Source organism: Manis javanica, chromosome 3 (assembly GCF_040802235.1).
Source record: "Manis javanica isolate MJ-LG chromosome 3, MJ_LKY, whole genome shotgun sequence".
Classification (NCBI taxonomy): Eukaryota; Metazoa; Chordata; class Mammalia; order Pholidota; family Manidae; genus Manis; species Manis javanica.
Window position 1 is genome coordinate 106,973,739 of NC_133158.1, and position 16,151 is coordinate 106,989,889.

Here is a 16,151-nt window from a genome sequence, read left to right on the forward strand (position 1 = left end):
GTTATCCATAGCCTCTATCAGTCCTTAGCTCAAGAAAGTCCACCCTCCCTAATCTCCCATTCTCCCACTGCTCTACTCATTCTCAGTAGGTAAGTTTACATGTTAATTTAGGAAAATAGAAGATATCAGAAAACTTTTCTCTCATCCACTGGCTACAAAAAATACAAACGTAGTAAAAAAGAGCTGTCCTTTCTCTTATTTAAGGCCAATAAACCACTTAATCTGTGATTCTTGTCCGCTCATCTTTTCAGCTATGAATTATCATGTTTCTTCCTTAATACTAATCTTTTCCATAACTGAATACCTCTCATCAGCTTAAAATAGTCTGCTTTCACACCATATGGTCCTGACCCATGCACGCAGTCCTCTGTCTGCTTTATACTTTGATTTCAGTTAGCATCTGTGCACTAAGTATTTCTGAAAATGTTTGTAGTCAGACTTCTTTTATGAACATCAGACAGCACATCCAATGGCTTATGAAAGTAATTACCAATTAGGTGACTCAGACATATGCAAAAACAGATTCATAATTACCATCCTCCTTCCCAAAACTGGTCCTCTCAGAGAATGTCAACACCACTGTGAGAAACACACTCACTAGCCCATATTCAATAAGTGGACACAGAGACAAAGAGAACAGCGGAGCAAAGCTTTAATGATGGTCTTGCAAGATCGGGTGTCTGGTGAGCAGGCACACCTGAGGGTGTTGGCGCCAAGTAATTTATTCCCTAGTACATGAGTCCCTCCCCTGGTTCCTCATTGGCTGAGTACTACAGGGTTCAAATTCTTTCCTGTATGTCCCGTAAGCCAATTATATCCACATTGGGCCTTCTCTTACATTTGTCTTAATTTCATTGGTAGGTCTAAAAAAAATTTTAACAGGTATAGCCAGGCACTTACCAATACCACCCCCTCAACTCCCACTCTCAGCCTCAGAAGCTTCCTCATATATTTTCCACCATGTGCCTTTTGTTAATACCTTACTGTTAAAATGTTTAAATCTCCCAGTGGGAATAAATCACATTTAGGTTTTATGCTTTTTCTAATGTCATCAAGCCAGAAATCTAGAAGTCATCTGTGAGTATCTTTCTGTCCTTACTTTCAAAGAAATTGAATCATAAAATCTTGTCATTTTTGTCTTCTAAATATCATTTAAAGCCATCTGCTTCTCTCCTATCTCTATCCTTATACTTCTATAAATTGCTTCTCAATAAATTCTAATCTGGCTTTTGTTTAGCACATTCTGAGAAAACTGCTCACTAATTATTGCCATGTCTAAAGAGAAGAGTTAATCTGCTGTCTGCAAGCTAGAAACCCAGGAAAACTGGTGGTGTAATTCATTTAAAGTCTGAGAGTCTGAGAAGCAAGGGAGCTAATGGTGCAAATTCCAGTCTAAGGACAGGGAAACATGAGATGAAATGTCGTAGCTCAAAGAGTCTTTTATTCTATTCAGGCCTTCAATGGATTGGGAAGTGTTCACCCACACTGGGGAGGAAAATCTACTACTTAGTCTACTGATTCAAATGCTAATCTGATTCAAAAATCACTGTCATGACACACTCAGAAATAATGTTTAATCTGGGTACACCATGTCCAGTCAAACTGGCATGTAAAATTAACCATCACAAGTGGCATATTGTATTACTTTGAAGAGATACCAGATTTGACTTGGTGATAAATTGTTGCCTGTTTATAAAACAGGCTGTGCTATAATTGATCTATTTCTTTAAGTTATAAGAACCAATGAGAATGGTCACAACAGAATAATTTCAGGTGTTTACTAGTCTTGAGAAATAAGGAAATTAATGTGTTGTACTTTTATATGATTTGCTCAATAAATATTGATCTACTTTAATTATACATATAAATAGACAAAAAGGCAAACAAAAAGATATGCTTTCCTCTTTTTCTTCATAGGGAGGCACATTGACTGCAATCTTGAAGGCTTACTTGAAAATTGTTTAGTGGTTTTTGTCTTCTATAACTGAAAGAAAAGGATAATATTCATGTCAACACTAAGAATTTAACTGACACATTAAGCCTTTCACTTACTTTAGTGATTCTATCTTTAAATATATATTCTGTAGGAGAATATGCCTTACACTTGTTTATGATAGAATGTCACGTAATATTTTCACTTTAAAGCAACTTCCATCTGTTAAATCATTCAGCCTCTGGAAATTTTAATGAACCAAATATCACATAAATATCATGAATGTATGTCTATTACACAGAAGTAAATTCTATTTGAAGCTAAAAGAGGTATGCTTTAGAGCATTTATTTACAAAGAAACAGCTTGCTTGCTTTCCTTTTCTTTTTACTGTAAAGTTTTCACCAAGTTAAATGAATTTTTATTTAAGTCATGCCATGTCATATAAGGCAACACAGGATTAATATCAAAGGAATATTTTTGCAGCGATTCAGAAAAAGAACAAAAAACACACAATTCCTTTTGAAATACAGTAATTCAAAGTGATAGTATGAATCAAGATACTACTCTTTAAATAATAAACTACAGTTTTTTAAGATTATGTTGCTGCTTTTCAAATCAAGTTCTTAACTGATTATTTATTGTATCCTACATGGTTGAAAATTCCAATAGCCAAGCAATTCAGATTTGATTTCCAATTTAGTATATTATTAAATAGTATGATTTAGTTTAATGAATAGTATATTATTCTATGACTACAACTCTATCTTCCTGAAATTAAATTTGTTAGAATATTACTAACATAATTAGAGTGATAAATGCCAACTATGTTTACTGAGAACTATGGGCTTGAGGAGTGCTAGATGCCCAAAGACTATATGCCTATCCTACAGTTTTTTTAAACAATGTTCTAATGATATCATAATGATTATTATGGGTTGAATCATACCCCCAAAAAACAGATATGTTGAAGCCCTAACCCCCAATACCTCTGAATATGACCTCATGTGGAAATAGAGCCATTGCAGAAGTAATTTGTTAAAATGAGGTCATACTGGAGTAGAGACTCTCATCCTCTATCACTAACATCCTTATGAAACACAGCATGTGAAGACACAGAGACACAGGGACAGTGTCATGGAAAGATGGAGGAAGAGATTAGAATAAGGCCCCTACAAACCAAGTAATGCCAAAAATGCTGGCTGTTAGGAGAAGCTGCAAGAGAGGATGGAAAAGAGTCTTTATGAGCTTTCAGAAGGAACCAATTCTGCTGATACCTTGATTTTATACTTTTATCCTCCAGAACTATAAAAAAGTAAATTTCTGTTATTTTAAACTACACTGCATATGGTAATTTGTTATGGCACTAGTAAAATACTAATACACTGACTACTTTGAGTGTGTCAAAAACTGATATAATCAAACTGGACATGCATAATTATTAAATTTTTCTTTTTGGTGAACATTTGAAATCAATACTAATTTAAAGGTAGGTGAGTCCTTTTGATCTCCTCAGTGACAACCTAACTTCTATGTAGAAGAGAATGACCATGAACTGTGTTCTCTTTGCCAAATATACTTTCACCTGTGCCTTTTTAGGATCTCTCTGTACATATTGAAAGAAATGAACTGGGCCTCCTGGTAAGACAACTTACTATTATAGCTCAACTGTAGGCAACTATAATTCTCCAATTCCATAACAGTACCTATGAATATAATCTAATCAAGTGTCAAGGATTATTCTAAGGAATGAAAGACAAAGGTTTTGTTAGATAATTTATAACTTGTTCATCCAGTTTGTAGTGTATCTCTACAGTAGTACAGACTTTATGCATAGTTTAACCACTTACACGATTAGAAGTAACAATAGTGATCTAATCATAATGTAATTGACAAGTGACCAATATCAAAATGAACATGCTTTCAAAATTCACTTACATGAAAAATAAAACCTATAAGCTTTTTCTATTAGCCTTTATTACTTAGAAGTAAAGGTGGCAGAGATGTTGACCAGCTGTTTCAGGAGTGTCACTTTTTATATAATCATAGCTAACAACACCTGGAGAGTGTTCTCCCAGTAATAAACACTAAGATACAGATCAAACACAGCACACTTGACCTCTCTTTCCAGCTATGGCAGACTAGATTCTGTGAGAGCAAATCTCCCAACAAAAATAATAGGAAATACATTTATTTGAAGGCATCAGAGCACTAATAAAACAATCAGAACTAGAGGATATAAGATTTAGTACAGGAGTAAAGTGCAAAGAAGAGATTTTAAATTTGGCTTTGTTTTTTCCCTGAGTCATTTCCCAGTTTCTAAGTGGCAGTCTAGATGTTGATATGGTGAAGGAGTTTGTTCCATGGCCTCATGAGGCTAGAAGACCACAACTGTAGCTCAGGGTCCACCAGGGGGAGGTGCCTTGGTAAACATCTGTAGTTTTCCTGTTGGGAACCCTGAAGGGCTGGCTACTCCTTGGAAGTTAAGGGTAAAATGGAAATAGATAACCCTGCACAATAATTTAAATCCCATCAGTTCAATGGCTCAACTCAGATTAGATTGAGTTGGCTATACCGTATGTCTCCCAAGAGTAAATGGTCTCTAAAGCAAGATAAAATAATTCAGAGCCTCATAATTTTTCTTAAAAATTTCAGTCTTATTATTGGATTTCATTTTTTTTAATCTGGCAAAAAAGACAAAACAAAATAGCCAAAAATGAAGATAAGTATTTGTGTGTGTGTGTGTGTATAGAGAGAAAGAGAAATAGACATAGAAACAAAGGGATTCAGAGCTTTTATGAAATGCTTCCAACTAAATAATGATTAATATATATAGATATACATATATATGTATAAACAAATACAAACATCAAGTGAAAAAATTAAATCATTATGAAGTGGTATTTTCTGTATAGTTTAAAATCACTAAGCATATATACATATGACTTGCTTTGTATTTTATAGTAATGTACAGTAGTCATATTTTGTATTGAATACGTGCCATGTTCTTTAAGCAAAACATACAAAACAACTTGAAAAATTTAGTATGAAAAATAATGTAAAATACCCTAATAACAATTTGTATCTTTATTATATACTAAGATTAAAATAAAAGTTAATATAATCTAAAAAATATAAACCTTTAATTATAGTTGATAAGAAATATTAAATTACATATGTGGCTTGAATTATATTTTTATTGAACACTGTACAAAAGATAGAGAAGATTATACATTCTTACCCTTCCTAGAATTAGTACAAAGGCAATATTTGTGTTAGGTAATTATTATGCAGCAAAGATAAGTGTCCCTCTAAACTAACACCTGCAACAAGAATTTGAAAATAAAAATTAATAAGGTGACATCCTAATATTTTGTACACGAAATCTGTACTTGTGTAGTCTTTAAGATGTAAAATACAGGATATATATTGAGTAAAAGTAAAAATGATCATAATGGCAAAGAAGCATTGAAAGATGGTGGAAGATAAGGAAAAGTTAGATTATCAAAGTCCACATGTGCCATGAATATAATTTTTGAAATGATCTAAAGGGCAGTGTGAATTATAAATAGTGGTTGAGTCCAAACATTTACATTTTAGCACTCCATGTTATGGCTAAGGTTGAGATCTGTAAAATCATTAATAAACATAATTAATTCTTCTACATTTTACATTGGAAAAAATCATTTTTCCACTATTCAGTTCATCATTTTAAAGACAAGGATATGATGAGTGAGAATCTGTGCCCCTATTGTTTCCTCTCCAACAAGTGATCTTCATTTAAATCCCTGTAGAGACTTGCTGTTAGTCATTCATCTGTACTTTAGTTCTGATATCATAAATCTTTCCAATTCTTGGCATGATCCTATTACTAAAAAAGCCAGTGTATATTATTTACTTATTTTTTTAATGTGTTAATGCCTATAATGAAATGTATTGGCCAAATTAACTCAAAATTTAGAGACCTATTCCTTTAACTCAATATTCTTCCCAGTATCATAGATCATGCATGATTTACAATTGTATAATAGAAGTTAATCTCAAAACACCACTATTATTATCTGTAACATTGCTGTAACATCATTGCTTTCTAATTAGAACACAACCTGCATTGTTACTGCTTTAACTGAAGACCATTTTCTCAATCAGTGAATTACACAGGGCTAGAGAGGGATAATACTTATTATCTCTGCCTTCAATATGCTAGACTTTTCTGATCTGCCACTACATCTAGATTAGAATAAATATTAATGCAGTATGTTATCTTCAATCTTTGAGGAGATCTGATGGCTGAGATTTTATAATTATGAGCATCGTTGCACCTCTCCCCATAGACCTTTGAGAACGCAGCATTAATCTGCAAGTTTCCTTTCTGCACATCCTGCTCCTTGGGTGGGGGCGTTTCTGCAAAGTTGTTCTGTTGCTCCATGCTTCTCATGCTTTTTCAAATGTCATGAACAAGATATAATTCCTTCTTCCTATCTCTGTTACTGCAGAATGGGAAAAGGGATCATAAAAGAAGCCACTTAATTTTTATTTTGACAATAGAAACAAAAACATAAAGTCCCTTCATCATTGTCCAATAAACTAACAATAGAAATGCTGGGATCTCAGAAAGGGGCTGCAGGCCGGCAGCTGTCCATTTATGGATGGTGCCTGCATGTTGTACCCATGAGGACCTAGGTACAGGCTGAGAGAAAGAAAGCAATGTGTCAGGAGTGGGGATCATGAGTATTTGGGCAACTTCTTCATGTGACTTAATTGCACCTTCAGGGACTGCTCAAGCCCGATCTCATCTATCCCACTTCCATTTGATGATGGAATGCTCCTGTATGTGCTGTTTTCATGGCTTAGTGTGGCATATAATATCCAGTTCATAATGGGTAGCTCAGGCTGCATGGTAAGTTGATGACGCATGATTATGAGTTTAACCTCTACTAAAGCCTGGTAGCAGGCCAAAAGCTGTTTCTCTAATGGAGAGTAGTTATCTGAAAAAGGCAGCAGGACTTTGCCCCCAGATCCTACAGGTGTGCGCTGTGATTCACCCATTGGGACCTGTCAAAGGCTCCAAATAACATCCTATTTGCCACTGACACTTCGAGCGCCGCTGGACCCTCCAGATCATATGGCTGAAGTGGCAGAGCAGTGTGCGTGGCAGCCTGGACCTGCGGCAGAACTTTCTCTTGTTCTGGGTACCACTTAAAATTATCAACTTTTTGGGTCACTAAGTAAATAAAACAACTAAATGAGGTATGTGTTGCCTCTAAAGTCCAAAAGGTCCACTAGGTGTTGTGCTTCTTTTTTGGTTGTAGGAGGTTGTAGGAGGGATATAATAAATTATTATATCATCTATAAGGGATACCTTGCCATGTCCTCATACATATAAATTCCACTGAGGTTTAAGGTTCCTGAACTTTTGTCAGATTTATTTCCTACCCTCTGGAAAGCAAATATCTATCTAATAAGTCTAGAATAGTTACTAGTTCTTGCTCACTAGCTCCAGACAACATAATGTCTTAAATGTAGTGGACCAATGAAACATCTTGTGGAAGATTTAGGTGATCAAGGTTCTTGACTAAATTATATGACTAAATTATGTCATATAGCTAGAAAACTGAAATACTCTTCAGGCAGGATGGTGAGAATGGCTTACTGACCTTAACAACCAGGAGCAAACTATGTCTGGTAGTCTTTGCTAACAGAGATGGAGTAATGTGCATTTTTTAGCTTAATAAATAGTTCCATATCAGGTACCAGGGTATGTGTTAATTTGCTCAAGCAATGAAACCACATCTGGTGTATACAACAAGTACAATTTGAATCACTATCTGGTTAAGCTTATGATAAGACACTGTTTTTCTCCAAGCTCTATCTTCTGCACAGGCCAAATAAGAGAGCTGAATGTGGATAAACACCATGGGAATCACACAGTCCCTGCATCTTTCCAGCTCTTAATGATGGTACTAATCTGTAACCCATCCAGCAATGCAGTAATTCTATGGTTTACTGTTTTGTAGGTAGAGACAGTACTAGTGGCTTCCACTTAGTCTTTCTCAATATAACAGCCATTACTTTACAAGTCAGGGAACCAATGTGTGAATTCCACCAGCTGCTGAATATGTCTAATTCAGTAATGCATTCCAGAACTGGGGAATTGACCACAGTATAGGTTTGGAGAGCTTCTGGATCCACTGTGTGATGGGCCAGAGCTAAAACTCCATTGGTCACCGGAGAAAGAGATTTTAAATAATTGACTGATATGCCCTTCTCTTTATTGTGTTTTCTTCCAAGTGATTTAAATGTTCATTATCCACATAGTACAGATATGTTATTCATTTTATATTGACTGTGGAATTTAGTTTTCACAATTCTCCTAGTAGAGATGTTTACATACTTACATGAAAAGTCTACTACATTAAAGAAAAAGGTAGAAAAATTGCCATAATTCACAAAATGTAAAAGGCAGAATGAAAACTCAAATTTGTCTTATTCAAAAATAAATGCTCTGTGTAATATATGATGCAACTTTAAACATACCCATGTCTATGTCTTCAACTCTCACATTGATAAAGTCTCAATCTGCACAATGAGTTTCACACCCCTTCTGATCTTTATGACCGCAATTCTAAACTGTTACCAGTCTGCATCATTTTAAGTCTTCTAATCTCAACCTCACTACATCTCCAACTCAAATACACTGCTTTCACCTTTTCAGAAGAAAATAAATCTTCTGAGATACCCTTAACCCCACAAGCCCATAATTCTAGACCTGATTTGGGAGGCTGGACAAAGCAAGATGGATTATTAGAATCCAAGTCACAACAAATCTCATCCAAGAATGTGAAATTAGATTAAGGCCTGCGATCCCACTGAGGGGCAAGCACACCTACTGGAGATACCAGACCAGAGCGAGCAAGTACATGAGAAAAAGAGGACACAGAGCCCTGAATGTGGACCTTCTGCATGCAGTTTACTCACATCAGCACAAGCTACAGAAGAACATTTGGACTAGATTGTGAGGCAGGAGTCTACCGGCTGACGCAGATGCTGACTTTGACTTCAGTTAACGCCACTGACATACCCTCTGGTTACTCATGATGACACTCTCAGAACCAACTGAGAGCCCTAAATCTCTTTTGTCTTCCTGACCTGAACCAATTACATAATTTCCATGCAAACTGTAATATTTTTATTATCTTTCTCATATTCAACTAACTCCTACCATCTTAGCTCATTTTTCACTTAGACATTTTTCCTTGGCTTATTGAATTACCTCTTGGCTGGGCTTTAACTTATTTGTACAGTCATTGTTGATTTTCTGTCCAGTAACCTTCCCTGCTCTTATTTATTGTCTCAATGGCAAACATATCTTCTAATCTTCCAAACTGGAAACCTAAGAAACTTGCTTGCTCTGACTTGTAAATAAAGCAGGTGCTTGTTCCCCAATCCAGACACACACACACACACACACACACACACACACACACACACACACGCACACATGCACACACATGGAACAAAACATTTTCATCTTCATTGACAGTAATTGATTGTTAGCATGTGGCACCTGGGGCTATAGTAAATAAACTGTGTCCTGAGAACAATCTGCTGACTCAAACAGGATAGCAGAGCAGAAATAGGAAAAATTCCTAAAACTTTTACTCTCCTAATCATAGGTGTGTGTGTGTGTGTGTAGTATATTGTATATTGTATAATATAATTGTAATGTATAATATACATGGCAATGTAATGTATAATGTAATACATGTATATGTGGATATATATATATACGGATGTAAAATGCCCTTATATTTTTTAAGCCACTATTGGTGGGGCCACTCTTTTTTTCTTGCTACAGAAAGTGCTATAATTGATAAACTTACAAGTCTTATATATTTATACTACCTTTAAAGTCAGGCTGTTCAGGCATGGCAAATACATTTTCACTTTGCTCTTACTCTTGTGTTACCTCCTCTTGGGATGTCAGGCCCATCAACACAAGTAGTCCCTTAACCAAAATCATTGCCATTATCCCAAGTTTAATCAAGAGACATTATCAAGCTTCCCTTTATTGCCCTAACCAGATTTAACCTTTCCATCTCCAAAATTTCCCAAACTCAGAACTTTGAATCCCATGAGACATTGCCAGTGTTGGCATGAAGTAATGTTGGATTTCTACAGACCAGCATTTGCAAAGTCACTCTCCTATTCAGCAATTAGGTTAAGAGTTTGATACTGAACATGCATAATAAAATTGGATGAGTTAAGGGATTTAAATGCTTAGTAGATATCTATATATTCAGTACCTGTTTTCTTAACATTTAGACAGATTTTCATAAAATAATTGAATACATTTGTTAATGCCATGTAGAGTGACAATTTTAAACACATTCTAAAGAGTACAATTTCAGAAATGCTGTTCCTACCTGGACTTGCTTTTCCTGTTTGTCCTATAGAATTTAGTTAAAGAACCTTAAAGGAAATTTTCCTAAACACTGAAAAAGTTATGGGGTTCAGATGTATACAGAGCTCACTTTAGTTTGTTTTAGATATGCACCTGCCCAAGGGCATTAAACAAACTTCACTGGCATTAGCATACATGTCTATTACATTTTTTAACAATATGAGGCACTTTTCCCCATTCACTACCTTACAGTGGCCTATAAAATAGGTTATAGATACTATTGATTATCTTCTGAAAATTATGGATGATACCATTCCAAATCTTTATTGTTTGCAATATAGTGTAATTTTATCTTTGAAAAAAACATGTCCAACAACTCACTTTACCTCATCATGAAATGAAAATTAGATTGAAATATATATTACATATATATGTATATAATATACACATATATTCTGTCTATAGCACTGAAAAACATCTGTATAAAGTCAAAAAGTAAGTAAATTCATTGAATTTAATTACCATTTAGACTATTGCAATGGACTGGATGTGTCCCCCAAAATTCGTATGTTAAAATTAAAGTCATTCACAAAACCAAATTAATTTTCTTGAGGTAATTCAAAACATGTTGAATCTGATATTAACTTCACAAGTACCCCCTACTGAATTAAAAAATAGGTGATCCAAAGTTATTTAAGTTTTGAGACATCAGAACACAATGGAAAACAAAATAGAAGATAATTATTCAATGTATTAACTTTCTAGAAAGTATTTTTCCCCTTCTTATTAATTGCATATTTCCACATTTCAGTCTTGAAATATTTTGATTAAATAATGATCCAGCATATGATCTGAAGAAGGTTAATAAGGACATGATACCTATACCTGAATTGAGCACATTATAACATTTATATCAAACCCATAGTAATTATTTAATTAATTTCTATTGAACAGAAAAATGAATAAATGAATAAATTTTGTGTGTGTGTGTTTGGATACTTTAATGCTTGTTATGTTAATATTTGCCTAAAATCTTGTGTTTTTAAGAAAAGCTTAAATCAATAGCATGAGACTATAGTGGGGCTATCCAATGTGCAGCTCTACCAAAACTGCCCACAAAACTCCATCACCCTGGAGAAATTGCTTGAAGTAGCAGCGGGCATATAATAGAAGCTGGGTCACCGAGAATATGAAAATGTATTGGCAGGGTAATGAAACAGGAGGTAGTGGAATGGGTAGGCAGGACAAGGTGGCTAGGTAATGGTCAATGAAAACACCGGAAACAGGAAACAAAAAGGGGAACTAAAGCACACTGAACAAAGAAACCACAGCCTACAACTGCCAGCCTGAGAAACAAGGGGGTTTTCTGATCCCCTAGTCAAGCCCTAGAAACAGGTCCTAGGCAGCCATGAGGACGTCCCCCTTGATGTGCTTACTGCTGCCCAAACACCATCCTCGCTTGGAGTCCCTTCTGATTTAAAAGCTTTTCTGGTTGCTCCATACTCCTGTCTGTTGGCCTAATTTTTCATCACCTTCAAGACATGATTCCAGAAAAAACAGCATAGCATCTCAGCTGGTAACAGTAAGAGCACTTGTATTTCTGATTTTCTGGAATCATGCAGACCGGGTGAACTGGGAGCTGTCTTGCAATCTCACTGAAAAAGATTGAGAAAGAAACCAAGTCATAAAGAACACAAGAGAGAGAAAATGTGACTGAATGAAAAACAACCCTCCATCACTGGGTCCACCTATGCCTAAAATCTATCATTCTTTCAACTTTTAGCTACATAAGGCAATAAAATATTTGTTTTCTTTAACCTAGTTTCCATTAGGTTTCAGTCATTCCAGTGGCAACAACAATAAACAAGTTCTAATACAATTATCAAGTTTTCTGTATGGGGAAGTGCAGATATTCCTATTGGAAACATTCTTCCCCTAATTAAGATCAAGCAGTTTGGGAGGGCTTCAGCCACGTTTGCAAATAGAGAAACAAATTTATCGGATTTTCATGTGCGCATTCTATAGAAGCTGACTGTGTGAAAACAATTCTGATACCAAAAAGGCAGTTTTTAAGGAGATGTTTCATATATGTTATAGAACATATAATGAACCCACTTTAAATAATTCAGTATTGATGAAATGTATTGACAATTAATTGAATAAAAGCACATATATCAACATATTTCAGAGGGGATTTAGAGCATAATAAGTATTTATTTCTGATAACAACTTCAATTTTCTTACCTGAATTTCTCAATGAATGCCTTTATTTTCAATGCCAATGAGTTTGAAGGACTATTTTTAACACTTAAATTGGTGAAAACATTTAAAAAATAGTGGTAATGAAATACTGGTTTTCTATTATAATATACTGCCAAACTTTTAAGTTTGGTCATTGGTTATTTCACAATTCTTGTTGGCTCTGTGATGAAGTAGAGAAGGAAATGAGGACAGAGTGTGAGAGAGGTGTGGGAAACCTTTGTCTTTGCCTGCTGTCTACTTAGCCTTATCTAGGTGATCTAGATGATTTCATCTCTTATGCTCCATTTCCCCAGCTTGTAATTAAGTAGATTATGACTCCCAACAGCCTTTGAATTTAATTACAAATGCCATAGCATTGATAATTATTACCTGGAGAAATAAAGACCACTAAATGATACTGCAGGTCTTGTTGCTACAATGTCTCCATTTTTCTTCATCACCACACATAAAGGGCTCATGCAGTGCTAACAAACTTTCTACCACTTGATTTCCACTTTCTCAATCCTGAAACATTTAAAACAATATGATTACATTTAAAGCAGGAAATTGTATCAAATCATGAAATGTCTCTCACCTTACTTAGGACAATACTACAATAAAATAAAATAAAATAAAATAAGTAGTAATGTGGCTTATTTTTATCAAAGTGTTTTCTAAAATGGTGAAGAAGATGGTGCATATGCTTAAGGTTTATGGCTTGTGTTTTAATCAGAAAGCTTATTTATTCCTTTTACAAAATTTCTACAAAATCAAATGCATCAAATAAATTGATGAATGCATCTTGAAATAAAACTGGAGATTCTTGGCCTGTTTCAAGTGGGTAGTACCCCAACTTCTCTGTCAATCTGTTCAGCTACAATTTCTTTGGTCATTGGATTGGGATCATTTTTCTCTTTCCAATTGTAGTGCTTTGAAAAACACAACTGCAAGTGACCTTAGAAGTAAGAACTTTCTAGTTCTTATGATGTTTTTATTATTCTAAGATATTTTAGCTTTTGAAAAAAAAATTTAATAAACAGGTATCTACCACCATCCCTATATCTAGCTTAAAAAGTATTAGTAATTTTTTAAATTTTATTATTGGGAAATGTAGTTTCATGCACACAGTCTTTTGTCCACCCACTTGGCTGAAAGGATGGGTTCTGGGCTTGGGCTACTTCCTCACCAAGAGATTAAAGAGCCCTCACAGGCTGTGCCAAGCTTACCATCTTGTGTGAGGATATTTTTCCCTGTTCAATTTCAGTGCATATTCTCTTGTTCTACTTCAGTGTGTGATCTTATGTCACTTTGTCAACCTCTCTGCTATAATCTGTCCTTCATGGGAGGGGACAGAGTCCTTTCAGCACAGCACAGGAGGGTGTGCACAGGTGAACTGCCCTGCCCCAAGAGATCTGTTGGCTCTGGAAACAATACCCACTATTGAAGCTTCTTTATGTGAGTGCAGCATTGTTCTATCCAGTGCCTGACTGTGTTGTATTTTTCTTGGTTATTGTGATACCAGGATGCAGTGGGAAGATGTGTTTTGATTTCTGTTTCTGGCAGTTAGCATAATAATGATCTACCAATCCTCTATGTAGTTGGAGTCCGTCCCTGGGACTGATAATAGGTGTACAATGTTCTCTATTCAGAAGTTTCTTTTTTAGTGATTTGTTATGCAGATCCTTCTAAAAGTTGTTCAGTTAGTTGGAGTATACTTAACAATTATGTTATGGGCCAGACATTATGCTAGAAGTTAGTTATAACATCATTGAAAGAAAATACAACTACTGCCTTGAGAATAGTTGCATTCTGTTTGAAAAAGAATCAGAAAGTAAATAATTATAATTTGTTAAATACAGTCTATTGTGTGACAAGTTAGAGTCATATCTTTCATTCATTTCTTTCATTTTCCTTGAGTGCAAATTGGCAGTACTGATAAGAAGGTATGCCTAAATTTAATGACATTAGAGGGACATTAGATGTTTCAGACACAGATTCCATATTTGCAGTTTTATTTTCAAAACAGTAAACAAATCTGATCTAACAGGGAAATCCATTGATAAATTATATGTATTTTTAAATGCCATTAGTGTTTTCTAAACTTTTAGGTCTAATTTAACTGGTGTTAATATTACTGGATGCCAATTTTGCTATGTTTCTTATAAGATTTACTGATTAGACTCATTCTTATAAATGAGTGTTCACATCATTAAAAAAGAGTTAAATTACAAGTAAATGTTTGCACTGTCAGTGACATCTCTTAAAGACTATCTCTGACTTGTGTGTGCAGTGATACACACATGAAGAGATGGAGGCCTCTCTCATATACTACTACATCATCTAAGCCCTTATTATGTTACCCTATAATTATGGATTTGTTTATATCCAAGCTCTATTTTCCCATCTCTTAAGGCAGTTTCTTGCATCTATTTAATGATAGCTAGTGAAGGGAAAAAAAAACACAAAATAATGGGTTTATTATTTTAAAACATTTGTGTTAAATATATTACATCAATTATATTTTACAACATATGATTTTATCAATGGTTTTTATATTAAAATCTATGCTGAAATTGGTATTCTCATTCTAAACACCAAGTTCCTGGTACAAATTAATAATCAACAGCATACCCTTGTAGCATAAATAACTGGACCTAGAAATTACTGGATTACTTCATAGAACTTGGATAGCATTAACATGATGTCTCAACATCATATATTCAAGATCATATATACCCTCATACTTTTCCAATTTGAATTTTATGAGCAGTGTTTTTAAAGTAAAAGAAAGTAAATACAACTATTATATTTTTAAATGTTTTTAACTATCCAATATATGATTGTTGGCTATGGGTACAATAGTTTACAGAGAACTTCTAGAGCTTATTATTCCTGCTTGACTGAAACACTTATCCCTTGATTACTAACTCCCTAGAAAGATCCCTGTTAAATCAAAGCACTCCCTACACCTTTCAATCAGTTTACTGCAGGGTAATTGTTATGGAAAAGACAATCTTGCAGTTCAAAAGTTATGAGCCAGATGTTCTTCAGTCACATTTCTTTACTTTGCATGAGCGTCCAGTATTTTGTGGCCTTCTCCCCTACATGACTCACTTTCTATACACCACGTAGGCACCCATTTGGAAAATGCTCAGAATTACAGTGCATTTACATATCAACCAAGAAGTTGAACATTCCTTGACAAGGAGTGCAAGTTATCACTGAGATGCTTGCTTAACCATAGATAATTCTAAAACAGTCTTGAGGGTACAAGTCCAGGAAATCTGATCTACCATTGACTGAAATTCTGCTTCACAGAAACAGTGTTCATCATTTGGGTAGTTCCCATAATAAGAAAATGCCTAATACAAAATATTGTAACCCTTATCATTCTTAGAATGAGTCATATAAGAGGTCATATTACATAGTTTGCTGAGTGTTAAAGTTCCAATTCTCTGATAAATATTCTAGTAGTAGCTCATTCTCACCTTTGCCTGAGGTTAGATGTGCTTAATAAAGACCTCATTGGATGTGCTCTCACCTCTGGTAGGTAAGTGACCTACTCTATAGATTCC

General features: G+C 34.8%; 1 long non-coding RNA gene across 1 annotated transcript in view; it reads right to left on the reverse strand.

The window, feature by feature from the left end:
* Positions 1–646: 646 nt before the first annotated feature.
* Positions 647–16,151, reverse strand: part of LOC108409389 (uncharacterized) — an 88,862-nt gene continuing 73,357 nt past the window's right edge. The window contains exons 4-5 of the long non-coding RNA XR_005059810.2: positions 12,967–13,101; positions 647–1,984 (exon numbers count right to left, since the gene is read on the reverse strand). This is a non-coding gene — a long non-coding RNA (uncharacterized lncRNA). The remainder of the gene's footprint in view (positions 1,985–12,966; positions 13,102–16,151) is intronic.